Source organism: Nannospalax galili, unplaced genomic scaffold (assembly GCF_000622305.1).
Source record: "Nannospalax galili isolate Female #2095 unplaced genomic scaffold, S.galili_v1.0 scaffold381, whole genome shotgun sequence".
Lineage (NCBI taxonomy): Eukaryota > Metazoa > Chordata > Mammalia > Rodentia > Spalacidae > Nannospalax > Nannospalax galili.
Genome location: NW_008347312.1, coordinates 2,700,409 through 2,710,236, shown reverse-complemented (window position 1 = coordinate 2,710,236; position 9,828 = coordinate 2,700,409). Strand labels below are relative to the sequence as shown.

Below are 9,828 nucleotides of genomic sequence, written 5' to 3'. Positions count from 1 at the left end.
TGCAATGTGACCAGCGCTCACACGTCTGCCATTGTGCCTTCCCTGCCTTGATGGATTGTGTCCCCTCAAACTCTGAGCCAAAATAAGCCCTCCTTCCCTTAAGTTGCTTATTGTCAATTATTTTTGTCAGAGCAACAAGGAAAGTAAATAATACATTGTTAAACTCTACCTAGTCCAGCACCCTATTTGGAAGATGGATTACCCAAGTTTGTCACAGTGATTATTAGCACAACGGGGCCAGGAATGCAGGGGTTTGGACTTCCTTCCCGCTTTAGGGTAAACTTTTCTGGTGTAATCCAGTGTTTACTTGATCATCTGGCTTGTGATCAAGGACATTCGTTTCTGTGAGCCTTGCCATGCCGGTTTGGTTTGTCTGATCTCTTAGTTCCCTATTTCACCTCTTTGGTGAGAGCTCAGTCCCCCCAACGCTGCGCTCTGACAACAAAGCCTGGGCTGTGTTTCCAGAGGCTTCTCTTCTTTCCTGAGTCTCTGATTTACCAGCTGTTCATTCCAAAGAGCTGCACTGCTGATCCCTCAGGTAAGACGAAGGATGGCTGGACTCAGGGTGATTCAGAGACACAAGTGTACAGAGATGTGTGACTCAGTGATCATGGGCTTCATTTCAGCGGCCAAGAGACAATGCTCTTGAACAGATCCAGTGACTCAGTTGTACATGACCGGAGTCGTGACACTTAACTTCGCTGGGCCTCTGTTTCCCTTATAAAAATGCCATTGCCACATCTACTTTATACTATTAAGAACTAGTTCATCATGGCTGGTTATTAATAGAAGCTACGTATGTGTGCCATTTGTGCTATTAGTTGAATTTTATGTGTCTGCATGTGTTCATGTTTGTGTGTGCATGCTCGTGGAAGCCTGGGTGGATGCCAATGTCTTCCTCAATCAGTCTCCACCTGATTTTTTCAGACAGAGTCTCTCACTAAACCCCAAGCTCTCTAATTTGGCTAGACTGGCTGACCGGCCAGCCCCAGGGATCCTACTGCAAGTGCTGGGATTACAGGTCATGCCGCCGTATTCCACTTTTTCACATGCATCCTGGGGATCTAACTCGGGTCCTCATGCTTGAACGGCAGGCACTTCGCTGACTGAGTCATCCACCCAGCTCTTATGAGTTGAATTTTGTCCCCTTCCTAAATTCACATGCTGCACTTCTAACCTCTAGTGCCTCAGAATATGACCTTTTGGGATCTTATTAGGAAAGTCAATTATGGTGAGCTCTGATCCAGCGTGATACCAAGCAGGACAATTTTGAAACAGATATGAACATTTACAAGTTCAACAATGTGAACATGGAGGTGGTCATCTATAAATTGATGAGAGAGGCCTGGGACGGACTGGCCCTCACAGTCTCAGGAGGAACCACCCCTGCACATACCTCAGGTATTGCTAAACTTCAGAACCATGAGGCAATATATCATGTTGCTTAAGCCTCTGTGTCTTTTTGTTATGGGAGACTTAAATCAGAATATGAGGGCATAAAGAGCAAAGAATGACAATGTAAACTGTAATTTCAAATTCAGATTTTGCAGTAGGGATCACTGCACATTTGCAAGCCATTTGAGGGATTGTTTTGGTTCACTTTAGTTTTTAATATTTTATTTATTAGTTTATTTTATGTGTATGAGTGTATTGCTGGCATGTGTGCAAGTGCACCCCTATCATGCAGTACCCTTGGAGGTCAGAAAAGGGTGTCAGGTCCCCTGGAAGTTTAGTTTTTATTATTTTTTTACTTAGAAAAATTTCAATGTTATTGATGTATAAGTGAAAATTTTAAATGTTATACATATTCAGGATACACACAATACAATATGCTGTTTTGATGTAATTATACATTATGGAATGATTATCAAAATCACGTTAATTAGCATGCACATCATTTTACATAGCTGCTATGTATGTGTTTTGCAACATTTAAAATCTGTTCTCTTAGCGATCTTCCAGAAAACCGTGCATTACTATTAATCTTATTGCTGTGGTGTTCAAAAGATCTACAGAAATTCCTATCCTGTCAAATTGAGTCTTTGTACCTTTGAACACCTCTCCGTTTACTCCCATCACTGCTGACTCGCCCTAACCCCTAACAACCAACATTCCACGCTACCTCTGTGACTTCTACTTTTTTAGATCCCACATTTAGATATTATGAGTTATACGTATTTTGACTTGTGATCCATGGTACCTGGCTCATAACTCCTTCCCCAAGGTAGGGCACAGAAACTAGAAGTTCTCTTTCCCAAGGGGGTCTTTCCTCCACTTTTCTCTCTTAGATATAGGCATGAAGAAATTCTCTGATCTACCCTTATTCAGTAGTTCATAAGACTCCTATTTTAGAAGAGAACCTGCCCCATCGCTAGTGTACATCCCTTGGCGTACCTGCACAGAGAGTCCATGAACAGTCTGAGCAGGCACTGTTAGATTTTCCTCACTTGGTCTATTAACAGTAGAGCTAACCTTTTCTCTTTTTTAAAAATATTTAATTTCTTATTTTATTTTATGTGTATTAATGTTATGGCTGCATGTAGGTAAGTGTACCCATGTCGTGCGATGCCTGCGGAGCACAGAAGAGGCTTTCAGATCCTCTGGAACTGGAGTTACGGAGAGTTGTTAGCTGCCATGTAGGTGCTGGGATTTGAACCCGGGTGTTCTGCAAGAACAGTCAATGTTCTTAACTGCTGGGCCATCTCTCCAGCCCCAGATCTAACCTTTTCTACAAGGCTGTCCCTGCTTCAAGCATCCCTGTGCAACGAAGTCTCAAAACCCAAAGACAAAGTCTAGCGAGCTATGAGCAGCTGAATTCATGGTGGTTACCAAGTAGATGAGCAGGAACTCATCCGTGTGCCAGGAGTGTGGCACACCTGATTCCATGCAAATGGAAGCCCCTGTTCTCGGGATGCTTCTAAAACTTGCTTCTTGTATCTCTTCATCTGGCTGCTTTTCTGCATCCTTTAAAATATCTCCTAGGGGCTGGAGAGATGGCTCAACAGTTGAGAACAGTGGCTATTCTTGCAGAGGACCCAGGTTCAAATCCCAGCACTCACATTGCAGCTAACAACTGTCCATAACTCCAGTTCCAGGGGATCCGATGGCCTCTTCTGTCCTCCACGGGCATTGAACAACAACGGGTGCACTTACCTACATGCAGGCAATACACTCATACACATAAAATTAAAAAATAAAATATCTTCTATAATGAACCTGTAAACCTTAGCAGTTCTGCAAGTTATACAAGTGGCTCCAAGTACTTTAGAAAGTATATCATTTCTAAAGCAGGGATCAGATCACAGAAACCCCAACTTATAGCAAGCCAGAATTTCTAGAGACCCAGATTTGTAACTCATATCTCAAGTAAAAGTGACCTCGTGGGACTGAGACTTCAGGCTGTATGATCATCTACTGGGAACTGAATCAATTGAGAGGACATCCATCTGTTGTCTGGGAAAGAATTTCTTGCTGCCTTACTGTTGAGGAGAAATTCCCCAACCTCTTGGTCACAGATGTGAACTATACTGTGAATGTGTAGAAGAGATAGAGTTTGGTTTTCCACTATGTCCTTCATATGCATTAAGCAACATCATGTAGTATTTGTCTTCTGATGCCTAAATAATGTGATAAACATGGGAGCACAGTTATCCATTTGACACACTGATCTTACTTCTTTGGGGTATATTTGCAAAAGTTGGATTATTGAATCACGTGATAACTCTAGTTTTTAATTTTTGAGGAACCTTCATGAGTATTCCATATAGCTATATCAATTTAATTTATATTTGCACCAACAGTGTGTAAGACTTTTCATTTCTCCACATCATCACCCCAAACATTACCTTTTGTCCTTGTGCTAAACAGCCACCCTAATGGGGTGAGGTTACAGCTTGTCATAGGATCACTACTGAAGAGCTGAAGAGCATGCTTTTCCACATACCTGTCAGACACTCATATATATTCTTATGCGAAATATTTTTTCAGGCCCTCTGTCTATTTTTAATTTTTTTCGCTTTGCCTGTTTTCTTATCGCCTCATGTTTTAATTTTATTTTTTAACTAACAAATTAAAATTTCAAATATTTATCGTGTACAAAATGTTGCCTTGAAATATGTATATACAGTGTAATTGTGAAATGGAGTAAATTAATATAATTACCTCACATACACATCGTTTTGTTGTAAGGACATACCTGTGATTTCAGGAATACTACATACTGTTATTAACTATAGTTACCATGTTAACTGCAGACTTTTTAATCATCCTTCTCTTGCCTAACTAAAATTTTGAATTCTTTAACCAAGGTTTCCCTAACCCAATCCACCTCCGCTCCCAGCCCTGTTTCTATAAATTGAGGGTTTTTTAAATTCTACATATAAATAATATCATAAACTACTTGTCCTTCTGTGCCAGACTTTTTTCACTTAATGCAATGTCATCAGGGTTCACTCACGGTGTCACAAACAGGCTCTCATCTTTTGAACTGGCAGCATCTATTCCATTGTGCATGTATACACCATAGTCTCTTCCTTTCACCAAATTGTTCATCTGTTGGTCAGTTAGGTTAATGCCATCACTTTGCTGCCATGATTAGAGCTGGACTGACTATGAGAGTGCAGGTATCATTTTGAGATGCTGACTTTGTTTCCTTTGGATATTTACCTAGTAATGCGCTCGCTGTATCATATTGTAGCTACCTTTAATTTTTTTTTAGGAACCTTCCATGGTGTTTTCCGTAGCAGATAACTAGTTAACACGTGTACAGATAGCATATAAACATTCCTTTTTCTCTTCATCGTTGCTAAAATCTCTTATTGTCGCTTATTTTTTTCAAATAGCATTTCTAATTGGTGTGAGATAGTACCTTGTAGTTTTAATTCATATTTATCTAGTGAATAGTGATACTAAACAGACACACATGGTGCACATATATACATGCAAGCCAAACACTCATACTCATCTTTGTTTTTGAGACAAGGTCTCCCTGTAGCTCCAGCTAACCTGGAACTCTCTATATAGACAAGGATGGCCTCGATCTCATAGAGCTCAGTTGGCCTCTGCCTCCTGAGTGTTAGGTTTATAGGTATACACCACTATACTCAGCTAAAAATCTTTTTAAAAAGACTTTGATCCATTTTGAGCTGAGTAAGATATGGGATATATTTACTCTCTACTTGTGGATATCCAAATGTACCCAACACCTTTCCTTGAATGTGCCATTAAGGCTGCAATAAACTGACTGAAAATGTGGATTTATTTCTAAGTCTCTGTTCTATTTCACTTATGTATGTATCTGTTTTCAAGCCAGGATCCAATTGCAGCATATTTTGAAGTCAAGTAGTATGACACCTCCAGCTTGGCTCTTTCTGTTAAAACTTGTTTTAACTAGTCAAGATCATATGAGTTTTAGAATTATTTTTGCTATTTTATTTAAAGTATAGTTGGACTACAGTGTTGCTAATCTATCTGTAGGAGGCTCCAGAGCACATTGATTTTTGGAATGCACAGGCATTCATCCGCTTTAGGTGGAAAATTGAAAGAAGAGACAATTAAGTCATGCAGTAGTTATTTTTCAAAATCATAATATGATCCACAATGGAAAATTTTCCCATCTTCAGAATTTGGATTTGCGTTAGATGAGCATTTGATTAGCTCTTGCAAATTATGCTGATTTGAGGAGGAATGAAAAATAGGTTATACATTAGAGAATGCATCCTCTATGCCTCTTATATATGGGGCTTATAACACTTGTTCGATCATCAGTTTAAGGGACAGATGATAGGCACACCTGTTTGGCTGTGATATCCTTTATTTTATAGAAGGGCTGTACAAAGAGTACTGTCGTGTATCACTCTATAGGGTACCCAGTACTTAAACCAATACTGCCATAGCACATAGTCATTCAACCTATAACTTTGATAGTGTTGGCTCACTATCCTAATGTTACCAAACTATTTAAGCATCTACTAACATCATCCCTAGATTCAGAGATCTCATAGTAAGTTGGAACCCATTATCACTAGTTAGAAATAAGCAATTCATTCTAATTCCAGTGTTAAGGGTTACCAAGAAATAAGATTTTGAGAAGAGACATTCCCATATACAACATTCACTGAACCATTTCCAAGATCCTTGCTGGAAGCAGGCAGAAAGTAAGTATAAAGCAAAGGAGTTTATTTGAGTTGTCTGTGAAATATTTAATTCAACGAAAAGGTATGTGCGTCTGCAAAATGCAAAGGGCAAAGCTAAGTCTGCCAGCAGCATACCTATTAGAGACTTAAAGGAAGCAGCCAGAAAGATGCTTCTGAACTGCATATTTATTTGACCCATGAAACACCTTAGACATTCAATGAGATCCAGATTCTGAAGCCTTGTAAATACAGGTCCACAGTCTGGACCTTCTCCCTAGCCTTTCCTCTTCCTGTTACACATTGCCCTCCACCATCTGGACATCCTTAGTGCCCCCATTTCCTTGAGTTCTCTCTCCTCACTGGACTTTCATGTGCACTGCTGTTTGGGGCTGCAGTCTCCTACTTCATGAAACCACTGCCCAACCCCATGCTATCTACCCCTCAGGCCTCCAGTTAAGCATTCCTCTCTTTCTCAGAATTTTTCTTTATTTCTTGATCTAAGGTTCATGCAGAGAGTGTAGAAGAATTTATGTTTCTAATATTTTCATATTTAACTCAGATCTTGATCATGCTAATTTCTGGGTTGCCCTCCAACTGCACAAGGGTTCTCCAGAATCCCCATGTTCAGATCATGTTAATTGTTGTGGTTTAAGAAAAAACTATTTTAGTTTATTAGACTTCATTAGTTCCATCTAAAATAAAGCATAAAATGTTCTTTAAAAAAATAAAATAAAATAAATAAAATAAAATGTAGTTGGAGGCCAGCAAAATGGCTCAGTGAGTGAAAGCACTTGTGAAAACCTGATGGCCTGAATTTGATTCCTTGAATTCGTGGTAGAAGGGGAAAAAAAACCCACTCTCAAAAGTTGTCCTCCAGCCTCCCCCGTGTGCTGTGGCACACGTATGCCTGTTTTATACATACAGTATACCGTCTTCCACTTCTGTAGCTAGTTTGGTGTCTAAGTGTTTCGTTTTACTCACAGCTGCTGTGAATAGGGCTGCTTTCTTGGCTTCCTTCCTTCTTTTCCTTTTTTACTTGAGTAATTTTGTTGGTACTGCAGATAAATACTACTGGTTTTTAGAGATTAATTTTGTGCCCTGAAACTTCATCAAATTTACTAATTCTAGAAGTATATGTGGGTGTGTGTGTGTGGACATTGTCTTTAGAGGTTTCTATATAGATGATTATGTCATCCGCAGAGCTCATTAACTTCCTCGTTTTTTATTTAAATGCCTCTTTTTTCTTCCCTTGCCAAATTGTTTTGATTAGAGCGTCTAATCACTCCACCCAGCAGGAGTGTGAGCGGGGACACTTGTCTTCCTAGCCCTGCAGGAAATACCTTCCTACAATGCTTTCTTTTCCCACTGTCCATGTATATTTTATTTGCTCTATCTCCCGGTTACCAAATTATGAACCAAAATTTTATTGTAAATGCAATAAAATTCAGAGAAGAATGATAATTTTTGGCAGAAGTTGTCAACATAATTTTTCAGTGTTTTATATATAAGTTCAAATCCTCAATTCAAAGATTTCCACATAAATTAAGATTTCATAGTGTATCATTTTTGCCTATAAAAGTCTCTTAAAATGATGGTATTTTATTTAACAATACATACATTTTCTTTTTTTTCTTAAATTCTGTTAGTTGTCTATATGTGTTCTCTTCCATCTCATTGAGCTTCTTTCATATGACTGCTTTAAATTCTCCTGCAGGCAAGTCATAGATCTTTAGTGCTTGGTGGTAGGTTGCTACAACTTTATCATTTTTATCTACTGTGTCCAATTTATCTGCTCTTTGGTCATTCAGTATATCTTTGCATTGGTGCCTGTGTATTTGAGGAACAAATGCTTCTACCAATTCTAACAAAGTGTTTGTAAGGGGTTCAGATATGTTAGATCCTTGAGCTGATGGAACTGCCTCTGGGATCACAGCCATATGTTTTTGGAACCAGTCATGTGACAGCTTACTGAGCCTCACAGTTGGTGGGCCTGACTAGGGCTCTAGCAGACATGGAGTCTATATGGTCCATAGGTAGACTGGACGGTCTCCAGGACCTAAAGCAAAGAGATGAGGGTTTACTTCAGGGTGCAAAGAAGATCTATTGCAGCCAGGCGTGGTGGCACATGCCTTTAGTCCCAGCACTCAGGAGGCAGAGGCTGGTGGATCTCTGTGATTTCAAGGCTGGCCTGGTCTACATAGTGAGTTCCAGGCCAGCTGGAGCTACAGGGAGACCCTGTCTCAAAAAAAAAAAACTCTATTGCTTTGTAGATGAATATGGCTTCCTCTAGGTCCCAAGGTTCTTGCTGGATCACTGAGTGGGTCCTTGGTCAGGCAGTACTGATGCAATATGAGGCTAAGAGGCAGTGTAACCAAGTTGCAGGGCAGCTTCAGGGTTTAAGCGCTTCAGGGTCAGAGTCCAAAATGTGTAAGCCTATCTCTGGTGCATGCATTCCAGAGGACCCTTAGCCAGTCTAGTGTCAATCTGGAGCTTAAAAGAAAATGGAGCTGAGATTTAGGGCTATTTCAGGCTCCTTTAAAGAAGTGAGATTGGTAAGCTTGCCCTTACCAAACAGGAATGTCTCCCAGCTTGTCCCTAGTTTGGTAGAATCATTCTCCAGTCACAGCTTGGGGGGTTAATATTCTGGGCCCTAAAGATAATTTAATTATAGTTGGTAAGTAAATGTGTCCCAGAGCTGCAGCCAAGCAGGTCTCCAGCAATGTTTTATGCAGGAAGGATGGCTCTTGGGGTAGAGAGAAGATTCAGGACCCTTTCAGGAGCTACTGCTGTGCTGAGATTGACAAGCCTGCCATAGGGATTGAGATGGGCACACTTTCTTCTGGGTCTCTGTGCAGTGATGACTAGTGTCAAACCACAGCTCAGACGAGCTGAAGATGAGTTAGATGGTTGCTTCAGAATCTGTGGCCCTCCTATTGTGTTAATTTACAAACTCAGTCCAGATCTCTTGGCAGATGCTTTTGACATGAGGGCCAAAGCCACCCAAGGCTTTAACCAAGCCTACAAGGGTATGGGGCCATTTCTAGGTCTGGAACCTGAACCATAGTTCAGGAGTCTGACACTGGGGCAAAGTGTGTCCACTAAAAACCACCCTCTTAGAACTTAGGGTTTCTGGGGTGTCTCAAACTCCTGCCTAAATTCTGAGGCTTCCACAGAAGAGCTTTCATCTACGAATGATCTGTGGGAGATGGAAATGTGGGCCACCATACTGAGGTCATGCCCTAGCTTCCTATTTCTTTCTTTAAAATATTTTATTATTTTTATTTCATGTGTATGTGTGTATTGCCTGCATGTAGGTAAGTGCAACGGTGTCGTACAATGCCCACGGAGGACAGAACAGGCAGTCGGATCCCCTGGAACTGGAGTTATGGACAGTTGTTAGCTGCCATGTGGGTGCTGGGATTCGAACCTGGCTCTTCTGCAAGAACGATCAGTGTTCTTAACTGCTGAGCCATCTCTTCAGCCTGGCTTTTTCATGCTTTCTCCATTGCAACATCAGCCTCATGAGGGAGCTTTAACAATTGATGAGGTAATGGATATGGATATGAAATAGGAAAGAGCCCAACTTAATTTATACCCTTTCCCATGTGTGTGCATTTGCATGTGTGTTCTGTGTGTGCTCTGTGTGTGTGTGTGTGTGTGTGTGTGTGTGTGTGTGTGTGTGTGTTTCACGCAC

At 40.6% G+C, this 9,828-nt stretch overlaps 1 protein-coding gene across 3 annotated transcripts in view; it reads left to right on the top strand.

The window, feature by feature from the left end:
- Positions 1–383: 383 nt before the first annotated feature.
- The window catches only part of Acsm1 (acyl-CoA synthetase medium chain family member 1), a 56,385-nt gene continuing 46,940 nt past the window's right edge, over positions 384–9,828 (top strand). Inside the window, exon 1 of one of the 3 annotated variants that reach the window (XM_008843859.2) lies at positions 384–538. The gene's annotated coding sequence lies outside the window, so the exon portion shown is untranslated. The remainder of the gene's footprint in view (positions 539–9,828) is intronic. The other 2 variants (XM_029568676.1, XM_029568677.1) reach the window with 2 other exon arrangements.